This window comes from Numida meleagris, chromosome 12 (assembly GCF_002078875.1).
Source record: "Numida meleagris isolate 19003 breed g44 Domestic line chromosome 12, NumMel1.0, whole genome shotgun sequence".
NCBI classification, from domain to species: domain Eukaryota; kingdom Metazoa; phylum Chordata; class Aves; order Galliformes; family Numididae; genus Numida; species Numida meleagris.
The window spans coordinates 5,207,709-5,221,264 of record NC_034420.1 but is presented as its reverse complement, the minus strand read 5'-3'; the positions used below and the strand labels follow the sequence as shown (position 1 = coordinate 5,221,264).

General features: G+C 36.0%; 1 long non-coding RNA gene across 1 annotated transcript in view; it reads left to right on the top strand.

The window, feature by feature from the left end:
• LOC110405247 overlaps window positions 1–13,556 on the top strand; it is a 1,207,595-nt gene that overhangs the window by 800,140 nt on the left and 393,899 nt on the right. Inside the window, exon 11 of the long non-coding RNA XR_002442765.1 lies at window positions 1,655–1,719. This is a non-coding gene — a long non-coding RNA (uncharacterized LOC110405247). The remainder of the gene's footprint in view (window positions 1–1,654; window positions 1,720–13,556) is intronic.

Below are 13,556 nucleotides of genomic sequence, written 5' to 3'. Positions count from 1 at the left end.
GAACTGACTGCATTTTACAAACCTGAAATGAATTTTAACCTAATAGCTGAACCATCACCACTTTGTGTTCTCACTGAGAGTATAAAAGAAGCCTCTGTCAGCTTCAAATTATTTTCTTGGTTTCAGTGTTGAAGGGATAATGCTTACAGTAACATAAATTACAAATAGCTATAATATTTATATACATGTAGACAAAGCACTTCAGTGCCTTCTCTGTATGTCGCAGCTCCGTCTCTGTTTCTAGAGACCAGAGTAATTCTGGAGGAACGATAACTGCAGGACCTCTTTAGGTAGTCATGCTGTAATTACATTATACCACTCCCAGAAGCAGAAAATCACATTGTCTCCATTTATATATGTCACATACCCAGCCTTTCTGACTTTTGCTATTAGGTGTAAGAAAAGGTAATAACACGTTGACAAGCAAGACTGCTTGGATACATGAAAAAAAAAAATCAGTATCCTACTCAGAGGATGCTGTTTCAGAGGACTGCATTCATTCCTTCCCTAGGAAGTCAGCTAAATCATAAAAACTACCTGATATTCCAATAGAGTTTAGTTATGCCATCATTCTCTGAGGTGTATTCTGCAGATGATGAACTGTTCTCTGGCTCAGGAGGACCCAACTAATGCACTCTGATTCCATATTCTACTAGATTTCCTAAAGGCTTTGACAAAATTTCTTGCAGAAGTTTATAAGGAAAAATGAGCAGTCAGGGCATTAGAGGGAAGATCTTAGATATTTAAACAACTGTTAAGAGATAGGGAAGGTAGAGTAGGAATAAATGGGCATTTCTTATCTTGCAGCCCTTACAATAGGCTCTTCTTAAAATTGGTCAAGCTTACCAATGGGCTTGGTTATAGCATATTGATAAATAGCCTGGAAGGGGGTCTGAACAGTGAGGTAAGTTTTACAGCTTCTTTCAGGTAGTAATGGTGAGCACTAACTGTGAAGAATTTGAATGGAAGGCCATTAAAAATGAAGGTGAAACTCAGCGTAATTTAAGAGTAGTATGCATCAGAAGGAATTCTACTTCATTTTATCTACAGTGTTGGCCTCCACGCAGGAAAAGATCCATAAATCTGGGGCTTGCCTACATCTCAATTACTGTATGTGGGTTTGGTCAACTGCACTCAGAAAGTGGATACTGAAGTTGAAAAAACTTCCAGGTTAAGAAAAAAGAATGAGGTGTGGTATGGAAGAGATTCCATACAGAAGATGATTTATTAGGCTGAGACTCTGCAGTTTGGAGTAGAGAAGACTGAAAACCTGTGATCATCTACAGAATGAGAAACTGCTGAAAGAGTTGGTATAGAAGTGGCTCAGCAGAAATGAGAGTGTTTTTGCAAAAAGGAGGAGGAGCTGCAAACATCATTGCCAAAGAATGTTGGACACAGAAGTATCTGGGAGGAACATGGGAAAGGGACATGACAGAGAAATCCACTGCAGGTTGCTTTATTGACAAAACACCATCCATCTCAGGAAATCCTATTTGCAGCAAGGACCTGCTTCTCCTTTTTATATTTTTCTTAGGGAATTGCTCATGACCGCAGTACTGGACTACATACTCAGTATGTCTTTTATTGCTTTCCTTTTATCTGTGCAACTAGATACTCAGAAAATGAAGTGGTTTTTTTGTTTTTTTTTTTTCAGGAGATAATCTGCTTTTGGCTTACTATTTTTTTCTGGCATAAACATCTACTAGCATATTTGAAGAGGTAAGACCTGCATAAAATGTCACTGACAAATAGTAGGCTTGAAGTTGAGTAAATGTGTGCTCTTGCTGAAATTATTTTGTTTATGCTGTCATTTATATTGTTGAGTAATTTTTTTTGTTTTAAGAAGATTGTCTAATGACACAGTTAATTACTCGGGGCTTCCAAAAGTGTTTTTTCCACGGAGCGTGAACTTGTTCATGTGGTATATGTGTGATGACATCATGGATCCCCTGCCAGGATATATGAAGGCACCAGGGTTGGTTTCAGAGTTTAGCCCAGAGTAGATGTCCTAGGCCCTGAAACTACAGAGCAGTGCAGAGTAAATATCTAGAAAGTAAATATCTAATTATTAGGTTAGTGTATTTTGTACCTTTTGCTAGGAGGTTGATGAACTAGAATTGATACCGCCTTTATAAGGTGTATTTAAAAAAGAACTTCAGCTCATTTCAGTCTGGAAATAAACTTACATAAGCTGAGAGTTGAGAGTGCTGCTACTTCTAATTCATTTTACAATGCTGTGGGCTTTCATGACTCTGAGTCAATCAGTTTTCTTCTTGGCTTGGAGTCATTCACAGCCATATACATTAGAAGTTAGGAAAATGTAGGAAGATGACTTCAGATGTGGGATTTATGTATGCTAAGCACAGGTGGGCGTCTTTTAGTCTATTGTAAAACGTGTTTGCTAATTAGCGGTGGTGGTGATGTTAATTTCTTTCTAAGGAGCTTTGGATGTTCCTGATTTGGGTTTTGAGGATCTTTTTATTAGGATTTTTCTTTTGTTAACATTGTATTATGATCTATGTTATATCATCTTGTATCTTGTTTTAGAGCACGTGTCACACAACACGTGGAAAAACAGTGTTGGTTTGGGGCGATGCATTCTATCCATTTTTACATCCAGTGATGCTAAGTGGCATCACTAAGTGGACAAAAAGGAAATATGAATAAGTTCAGTTGGTAGGTGCTTATACTGATCATCTGATTTTTAGCTTTGATAGCACATCTGTATCTCTTTTGAGATCTGCAGTATCCTATTTATTACTGTTTTTAGAAAAATGCAAATTAAGCTACAGAAATATGCATATGCTTCTTGTATTTATTTCTCTTTTTGCCAAACATGTCACAAACCCAATAATAATATACAACAATAGCATAGCTGTTCCTTGATGTGCTTATCCCCAGGTAGTATGGTTAGGAACCTAATTGCTCAGCTACCTGGGTTGTGGAGAGGAAGGAGGGAATTTGTGTCACAAAACCGTAATTAAGAAGTTCATTAAAATCAATGGATAAATTTCTGTCTGTCTCAGTTATATAGTTAGCTCTGCTGTTATGTATAAGAACCTCTCAAATATTTAAAACAAGGTAACTGTTAACTCTTTTCTTACAAATTGTAGCAAAAATAAACATCAGCTTGTAAGAAACTTGTGTGTAGGATTCAGCAGGCACTTTGTATGTGTTTGAATTATTTAGGCAAAGCTAACTTAAAGAAATGAGTTCTGCAATTGGAAATGAAAGATTTGTACTTCATTTCGTCCTAGTTTTTGAAGTTCTGTGTTGCAGTTGTACGCTTTCATGTGAAAATTACTTTGATATTTTTGGGTAAGATTTATGTCAACCATTCAATGCCATTTCAAAAAAGGCTCTCAGATTTTGTCAAAGGCAACTTGTCAGGCTACCAATGCCCTGAAATTTGGATTTGAATTACTAAACATCACTATAAACCAATTTGTGTAAATTAGTCATTGAAAAATATCTTCATGCTTGAACAGTTTATAAGCTTCAGAGTCATCAGCTAGATAAGTTCATAGTGATTTAGCTTCTAGTTTACCAAAACATTATGGAAACCTGTAACATTACGAATATCAGATTGGTGGTTTGTTAACACTAAAGCAGGTGGTTTCCTAGGGCTTTTTTGAGATTTAGTGTCCATCTTATGTCTTTGAAGGACCATAATCTTGTACACTGAAGGATGTTCTGATTAATAGATAAAATGTGCTTCAGAGTTTGTTCAGATAGGAAAGTTGGCTCCAAATCTTGTAGATTTTGAATAATGAAAAGATAAGCTTTTTTGAGACAAGCTTAAATATGTACACTAATGAGTCACAAGAATTATAATGTTCCTTAATTAGCAAAAGATATTGTGATTGGAAGTAGTGACTCTTTAGAAACAGGAGACTTACATTATGATTATATAAGTCAACATTTTTATTTTTGTTCCCTAATATTCTTTAGTGGCATCTTCTAATGTAAAGATAAAACTATAGGGCTGCCTCTTGTCTTTGCTCTTTTTTCTTATTGACAGTGATATCCCATTTCACGGGAGTTCTTAAGACTTCTGAAAAAGCTTAATAGAAATGCAAAAACGTTAATAAGGTTATTCTCCCCTCTCTCTTCTTTAACATTCACAAAAAAATGGTGGGAGACCAATTACAATATCACCTCTTCACACACCCCAGTGAGATCTTTTGACATATTTCATATCAGTGATGCCTTGAATATCAGAAGAGAATTCTAAAGAGCACTCAGAGCAGCATAGGTTTGCCTCTCCTCACGTATTCAAGTGTCATTCCTTTATTTTGGGGTAAAACTTTCAGTATGTAACAGACGTTAATGATAGAAAATTGTTCATTGGAACTACAGACATAGATTCTCTCAGGCTGCAGTAGTCATCAAATGCAATACGTATTACTGATGAATATTTCATAGAGGAGGCTTTTTCTGTTTTGGTTTTATAAGGCAGCGTACCATTATTAAATTTCACTCTATAGTTGGATTTGATTATATACCTAAACCTCCATCATTTCTGAAGAAAAGTCAGCAATTAATATCTTGCTATTGCTGATATTTACTCCTTGGACAATGTACACATGTAACAGTTAACATTGCTGGATACCATGAGCAAACACTTTCAGGGCCAGGATTGTGCAGAATGAGACATTTAGTCCATGCAAAATCCCAGCACACACACATATAACTAGAACAGATGAGCTGTAACCCTTGGGAGATAGCTTAGAAATCCAAATCACTTCAGGGCAGACTTCTCGACTGTCATTCATTGTGAGAGGTGTCCCTCATTTTGGATCTAATTTTACCTCTGGACCATATAGACTTGAAGATGGCTTACTGTGGCTACTGTAAATTATTTATGGGAAGAAAAACTGTATCATGGAGCTGAGAAGATATAACTATGGTTAGGAAAAATATTAGTAGTATTTTATTTTCTGATTAGGTTGCTTTCTCTCTTTAAGCATCAGTTGTTAAAAAACTGAAGGCATTATAAATGGTAGTGGATCTAAAGGCTGTTTACTGATGAAGAATGTTTGAATTCTGATGATGCATTCTTCTAATATGTTTTATTATGTAGGCCAACTCTATATATTAATTTCTATCCTTTCACTTTCAAAATTAAAACTTGAAAAATTGTGGCAAAATGTAATCTGCAGGTGTGTTCTGAATATAATATCGCCAGTGTCAAATTCTAACACATACAAACAGCAAACATTCTGTAAATTACATTTTCTTAATTGATTTTCATCAAATCGATGTATGGTTGTGTTATCTAATCTGCCATCTATTACTAAGCAATACCTCTGTTTTATTCATTCTTCACCAGAGTACATGTAAGTGTGTGTATACTTACTGTTTTCCTTTCAAAACATGTTTTTGTATGTCCAGCTACAATCAGAGGAGCTAAGCTCATTCAGCAGGGACTTTTATTGAAGAAAAAAGAATCTGAATACTCTGAGCATACCTTTACTGGGCAAAAATGGTTTGTGGATTTTGCAGGCTCCAGGTATTTGCGGGCTCCTAGGAAATACTGTATACTGAAACTCATAATGGTGCTTGGAAAAAAAAGTAGTAATAGGGCACAGTCAATGTATTAGTTGCAACTGTTTATATGAAAAAGTAGGCAATACTAGTAAGCCATAGTTTGCAGTCTTTCGAACGTATTGTTGAAAGTCACTACAATCACAGATGGAAGACCATAATAATTTGCATTTATTTACTGTGGTTAATTAAGTTAATGTTATGGTTTAACCTGGAAAACAGCTGAACACCACACTGCCTTTTGCTCACTCCTCCCTTCTCAGTGAGATAAGAGAGGGAATCGGGGAAAAAAAGGTAGAACTCATAGGTTGACATAAAAGCTATTTACTAAGACAGAAAATGAGAGAAATAACAGTAATGATAATATATATACAAAACAGTTGTATACACATATATATCAGCTGTATATACATATACAAAACAGTTGCTCACCACCCACTGGCCAATGCCCAGTCAGACCCCAGGCAGTGGCAGCCGCTCCAACTCCCTCCTGACCAACTCCGCTCAGGTTTAGAGTTTTATCCACTTGATGCCACTTGGTATGGAATGTCCCCTTGGCCAGTTTGGGTCAGCTGTCCTGGTTCTGTCCCCTCCCAAATCCTTGTGTCCCCCAAGCCCCTTGCTGGCAGGGCAGTATGAGAAAATGAGAAACTAAAACATTCCTGGCTCCTTACAGCACTGCTCAGCAACAACTAAAATGTCACTATGTTATCAACACTGCTTTCCTCCTAAAGCCAAAACTTAGCCAAAGCATGATCATATCAGACAGTATGATGAAAGCCAACTCCGTCCCGACTGAAACCAGGACAGTTAAATTCAGTGACAGTGCTCTTTAACTGCAGTCTAGTCAGATGAGTTCTTACCATTCAGGTTAACACAGACCATTACTGTAGTCATTATTTGACTTGGATGTGGTAGTTTGCAGCTATAGTAACTCCCGACAAAATCTGGATCTAATATAAAAGACCAGGAACAAGGATATCACTTGATCAACCATTAAACAACTCTGACACATGAATGCTTGTATCTGTATTGCAAAAAAAATAGTTTACTCATTTAAAACATATAATGCAAGGAGCAAAGACCAAAATCCTCATCAAGTCCGTTTCTACCTAATTTTAATGATACACATATATGTCTAGTTTAGTAATAGATACGTGTGTCTGTATATTTTTGCTTACCGGGCAGCCAGAAGCAGTCTTAAAATATTAGTTGTTTTATTGGTACTTGTTCAGTATGTTTCCAGCAATGGATATTGGGAAATGTATTTTGGGGAAAACAGACTTTTTGGTGAGGAATATAGCTTTATCAGAAATGCAACATATACTTCTTTTATTATCAATTTGATAAAGCTGCAATATCACCTGAAGTCATTTATCATCTGTCTTAAATGTTCCAGGAGGTTAAATACCTTGTTTTGCCATTTTCAATGTATTTTCTTAAGCGAGCATAGCATACCTGTGACAGTAAACCCATAAAAGAGGGTGAAATAGTTTGTGAAATAGTTTGTTAATGGATTGAAATGGAAATCATTGAATCATGGTCATCTTGAAATTTCTTCTCAAAATACTTTTTTCTAGGAATGCGGTCCAATTTTGATTAGTTAATGTATGTAATCCACTATTCAAAAGCAGTAGTAGTTATAATGCTTTTTACCTATAACATTTTTTTAAAGGAAGTTTCTACTCCAGGTGAAGTGACTTGCTAGAATTAATTGTCAAGAATAAAAATCAAGAATAGAGCACAAAAGCAGAGCTTTACACCATCTCTGACTGCTTTGAACATCAGTGCGAAGAGCTCTAAGAGCCCTGAATCTAATTGGGCCACAATAGCTCAAGCAAGCATGCAGTAAAAAAGCTACAGCCTGCCTGCTCTTTTTCTTTTGTTTCCAATTTAGTAAAAATCTCATGTAAGTTGTAGCATAGGGTATGTTGTGTTATGGCAGGACTCCAGAAAGGTAATTTAGGTCATAGAAGCTTTTTCTTAATATACTATATTTAAAAAAAAAAAAAAAAAAAAGAGGCGTGGCTTTTAGTGATGGTATCTTTTCCATTTAAACAACCGATGTAGTTGCAGAAAATAGTAGTTTAATAGCAGTTTCTTATAGAAGCCACTCTTCAGCTTTAGCAAAGAAATGGTAGCCTACACCACACAAGTTCTAACGCAGCAGTCCGACACAAGGGTCACTACTACCACCTGTATTTATTGCCTTTATCAGGGAGTGCTGCTGGAACAACATTTTCTTTGAGAAAGGAAAAGGAGGGATTTTTATGCCTGAGTACCTTGAGCAACTTGAGGTACCATGGGGTATCCAAGATACCTACGTAAGGCACCCGGATATAAAGCAGGGTAAGTGCTTTCTGGAGCAGGAACAGCTGGAGACCAGGCAACTAAAATGGGCCCTTTGGCACACTTCGTTACCTAAAATGGTTAATAACCGAATCCTGAATCTCTTCAATAGCTTTTCTTAGCTATTCTGAAAGGAACCATAAAAATGCCTGAGGGTGTTGTGATAGCCTCTGTGCGTGGTGGTTACTGAAGTTGAATTCAATTTAACTACCTAACAGAGGACACACAGACATGTAGTTAACTTCCATTTCCAGTACAAGCATACAATATTGCTTGAACAGCACATTCTAGCAGTGGAAAAGAGCCATCATTCTGACAGAAGTGTGTCTTACTGTTTCCTCTATTTAATGAAAGATAATGCTTTTCTATATCAAGGGGAACACATCATTTTCTTTGCTTTGTAATGTTTTGAAAGGAGTTTAGAGTTTTCTGTCTTTTGTAGTGTTTTCAAGTGATTTAATTTACTTGTTTTGCAGTGACAAAGAATGTTATGAACTTGAATGCCAGATTTCTTCATCTGTTAATATCACAACAGGGAATATTCCAAAATACTTGGTTTCATGTAAAATACAAACGTCTGTAATCACCATGTTACGATAACTAATATAATAGGAAGAAAAGTTCTTTCATAGTAGATTTTATTTACGTGATACAACTGGGGAAGCCTCATCATAGAAGTAGTTTGCTGCGGGGTTGCAAATAATGCTCTAAAACAGCATGGAAAGGCTCTACCCTATTTAATATCAATGTAATCTTGAACCTCTGTTTTCATTTTTTTTTTCTTGCAGTATCAATTGTTCTAATAAAAGGTGTTCTCTTACCCTAGTGTCAGTCCTGGAAAACTGTTCTTGAAAATATGAACACTTGAAAAACTGGATATTTTTGTTGTCGTTAAAGGGTTAGAGGTTCAGGGGTATCATTTCTTTTAATCTTCATTCTTATTAAATGAGAGGTTTTATGCTGGTTCATTACTACTTTCTACAAGCCAGTTTTCCAACCAGACCGCAGCCAAAGCTAATCCAAGTTTATCGCTATATGCCAGTGTTCCACTAATCTTATTGGAACAATTCCTGCTATACACTGGTAAACAGAAAAAAGCAGTAAGGCTGGAACATATATAAAGGACATGTTTTCAGTAAGAGTAAGGTTAGTGCAAAGAATGATGAAGGCAGTCAGTATTTCTATATTCCTCACAATAGCAGAGAACCTTAATGACCTCTTACTGGGCTTGTAAACATATACCCACGCATGTCATAAACCCTGTTTTCTGCCTATGAATATCATTTCTGTGAATGACTTATGACAATTTGTAGAGTCAGAAAAAGTGATACTATGAACTAATTGCTTTAAATTCATGCAGCAATAAAAATGGAAGACTGATTTCAGGTAATGTAACTATTGTTTTCATTAAAGCCTAACATTTCAAAAGGCTCTGCAACCCTAAAGAGTCCTCAAATGTGAGTCGATCACATTTTTTTCACAGACTTTTTTGGTATTCAGCAGGAAGACAATTAGCAAATGGTGACCCAGTGGTGCTTACTCGTCTGTTCAATAAGAAAATTCTAAATGTGCTACAGCTTTGATTTGGTTTAAGACATTAATAGTTTTCAGAATTGTATTAAGTAGGGTTTTTTTAATGTTTTAGAAGAACGTCTCTTTGAACACAAATATGTTTGGTTTTTTTTCTGACATGTTAAATATACACACTGTTTTGAAAAAAAAAAAAACAAAAAAACAACACGTTTCTATTAAGTTATTCTGAATGAGTATGTCTGTTCCCAAGCAACGCCCTTCCCTGGTGTTTGCATTACTTTATTCTGTTTCTTAGAGACAGTCAAGCACAAATTGATAGCAAGCACATGTATGACAAAATGTTTTCCCTAGTGCACTCACAGAATTTAACATTTGATGTGATATGAAACAGCACTTCATGTTAACATTTGATGTTTTCCTTTTCCCTTTAAATCCTTTGGAAAGGAGGTCCACCTGGAGGTGAACTGCTCCCGTGTACATATACTATTGTTTGTATTTAGCGCAAAAAATAGTTTTTATTCCTTCCTCTCCACAGCATACATTCCATGTATCCTTATTGTCTTTCTACTTCTGTTTTTATCAATAACTTAGGTCCAAATTGTTCAGTAAAGTCTACCTATGTACACCATTACATTCTCCTAAAGGCATACAGTCTTAAACCTTTATCTGTGCTGTGCTCACCTGAAGGAGGGTATTTAATGAATAATACCTAACACTACTTCAGTATCCTTTGAAACACTCTACTTAAGCTGAAACAAAGAAGTCTTGAAAGTTATCGTGCTGGGATGCTGTGTATTTTTATATTAAATAATCACCATGAAAAACTGTAGCTTAACAATGTTTGTATTGCTAAAGATCAAGGAGCAGCTTTCATTTCTGAATCAGCACAACACTGCATTCTGCCTGCTGCATGAGAGGACACATGCTACATTGGTGATATGATCCTTTAGGACATTAACCTGCGGCTCCTTAAGCATATGCACAATCTCATGAATTTCAGTGGGGGTGTGAAATATAGCAGAATGTGTACTTTGAGCACATCGGCAGCTAAAAAGTTCTGCTCTGACGTCTTGCATTTTAATAAATTTAATCCATTTCTTGGGCTAACAGACATGATTTTGAGTTCACCATTCTGAATGGGAAAGCTTTGGGGTATGAGCATCCTAGTTCAGGTTTATGAGCAGAAAAAATTCCTTCCATGTAGGACTGGAGTCTTAACAGGAGAGTCAGTACATGTACAAACATTGTGATTACCACTGTGTTTCTTTTAAAAGCTGTGGTTTAAGCATAACTTTAGCTTTAGCATTTGACTGGTGCAGAAGAAATAATCCTTAGTTGTAATTGGAAATCTCCTTTGACAGAAAAGATAGGAGAACATGAGTCAGTCTAGCTGAAAACATGCTTCCCTCTTTGAGCAAAACTGAGTTATAGGGACAGATTTCAGATAAAAAGATCCACATAATAGTTCTTGGTATTCCCTGTTTCCACTAAGGAGTAAGAATTGTCCTGAGAGTGTGGAAGATACAGAAAATATTTTACTAATACCTCATATTTCAGTGTTCAGAGTAAACATTTTTGCTCTATCCCTTTAGATCTTCTGATGAGGTTGCATGTTACGTAAATTAAGGGGCAAATTCAAGTAGTAATGCACCTTCCTATGAGAGAAAAGCAAACACGGACCAGGAGACATAATGGCAGAGATGGAACTAAATCTGTGTTGCCTGGAGATGCAGATACATTTTGCAGCCAATGTATAGTGTTAAAAGTTCAAGGACACAAGAGCTGGCTAGGGGGGAAAGTGGCCTTTAAGTGTTGCCTTGAGATTATCCACAAGAGTAGCTAAACCAAAATTGCAGTAACCTATCAATATAGTGTAAAATGAAAATCAGTTCAGATTCAAAGGAAAGAATAAAATAAATACAGAAATTCTGTCCTTCTAAATCCCCTCATGCCTCATGCTTGTATTCTTCTATGGATGGCCTTCTGTTCATTGTTAAGATGTAAAGGAACTGATTTAACACCTTGTTACAAGCGTGGGGGCTTTGAGGAGAAGAAGGAGATAGAGAAGGCTGTTTGTGGTAGATCTATTGCTTGTTTTTTTTAGGTTGAGTACTTATTCAGCCTCTTAAAAGAAAATAATGGCTATAAAGCTGATTTCTTTTCTGGAAGGTTTGAAGAGTTCTTCTAAAGAAGAAAAATACTGAGTCAAACCTGACTAAACCATTAATTAAAAGTAAGCAAGTACTTATCCTGAAATTTTTGGAACCTTTTTATACCTAAATATGAACTTTGAACAGTGCTACGGATGTATTTGCACATAGTACTTTGAAACACTTCATAAAAATGAGAATGTCAGTAACTACTGTCTTATTTGACATGTTACTAGATCCTAGATACTGTTCTTTGACACTGTAGACAGAAACTCGGTTCTGAAACTTAGAAAGCCAAAGATGAGGTCAAAATTAACAAAGACTCATTACACATCAGAAATATATGCAAGAGTGAGATATTACCAAACATTTTGGATGTACCTGTATGACTTAGGAACACGAACATCTGACTTCCAAAAATAGATACTTTTTTTTTTTTTTTTAAGTTTTCCATTTTATATAGGCTTAACTGTAATCATTAAACAAGAACATGCAACTTTTTTTTTTTTTACAGGAGGGAAAGATATAGCACAGTTCTGCAGACCTGTTAGATGAAACACTTTTCACTTCCTTTTTTTCTTTGTATTTATATATGTGTTTCTAACTTCAACAGGATTTATCTCCTTGATTTAATTTTGGACAAAAGAAATGGGATATAAATAAGAGACCAGCATGGATACCTTTTTCAAGGCTGCACCATTTTACTTCTGTCACTTGAGATAGCTTCATAATACACATCAAATGTTTCATTCAGTAGGAGCTTCTTTTCTGCTGAAGGCATAGGGGTTCCAGTTCACTTTTATGGTTGTTTTGTTGCATTGAATGTTCACTGCTGGCAAAAGACAATGAGTATCCAGCTGTCTTCCTGCATGTAAAATCTATTTTTGCTTACATCTTTATTTTTTCCTTATGGAATTCCTTGATCTATTTTCTGGATTGATTTTGTAGTCCTCTTCTCCATCACGCTGTTTTCTTTTTCTTCATTATTTCAAAGACCCATGTTTATCTAGAAGTCTGAACATGATACAGATTTTAATCCGCATAGAAGTAAACTGCTTCATTTTGCCAAATGAATTATTTTTGTCTATGGTAAGAGCATACTTGTGTTTGTCAGTAGCATTATGGTCGGTGAATTAGTTCAGAAGCTCTGTGAAGCAAACAGTGTTGTATGTATGGAAGTAAAACATTGCACACACAAGAGCTAGTTCTTAAAATCTGACTAGACAATGCTTGTTACTAATCAGTAAAGCAGGAGTCAGTTCTGCTGCTAAGCTAGAAGTTTTCCTTTGTCAGCCTGTCAGGTGTTGACCTCAGTGTACTTACTACACTCTTTTGTGGCCCCTTACCCATAGTTCATGTTGATGCGTGCATTATCATTGGCACGCATCATATTCCATATTTCTTATTGCATAGGGTAATGAATAAAAAGTACATGAACAGAGAGGGATTACTGTCCTAGTTCTTGAAGATGCTGCTCCTCTTAGGTTCACAAAAGCTCTTGTTATTCCTCTGTTGTGTGCCATTTCCAACTACATCATGCCACAGCTGTATGAGCAATGCAAGCACTGTGCTGTTTCATATATTATATGCTGAATGATAACAGAAAGGAACTGTAGGTTACCAAAGTGAATATTCTCTGTTAATAGTTGGAGATTCTATAATTACAACTAATGTGCTAACTGTATGTGCAAAGATTGACCTCTGAACTCTTTCTTCCCCAGACCAATGAAACTATCATTTCCTATCAATGAAAGCTGCTATGCAAAATGAGTGATCAAAAGCATTAATTTAAAAGGCACATGATTTTCTCTGTAGAGAGGTCTCCTTCACAATTCACTCTTAATATGAATAAGAATTGCACACAGCTTTTTTTCTCAGTATTTTCTTTTTGCAAAATATCTAACAGCTCAGAAACAAAGAATGCAATTTATATAGTAAAGCTAAAAAGAGGGAAATGGGTATTTTTTCCAGTGAGCC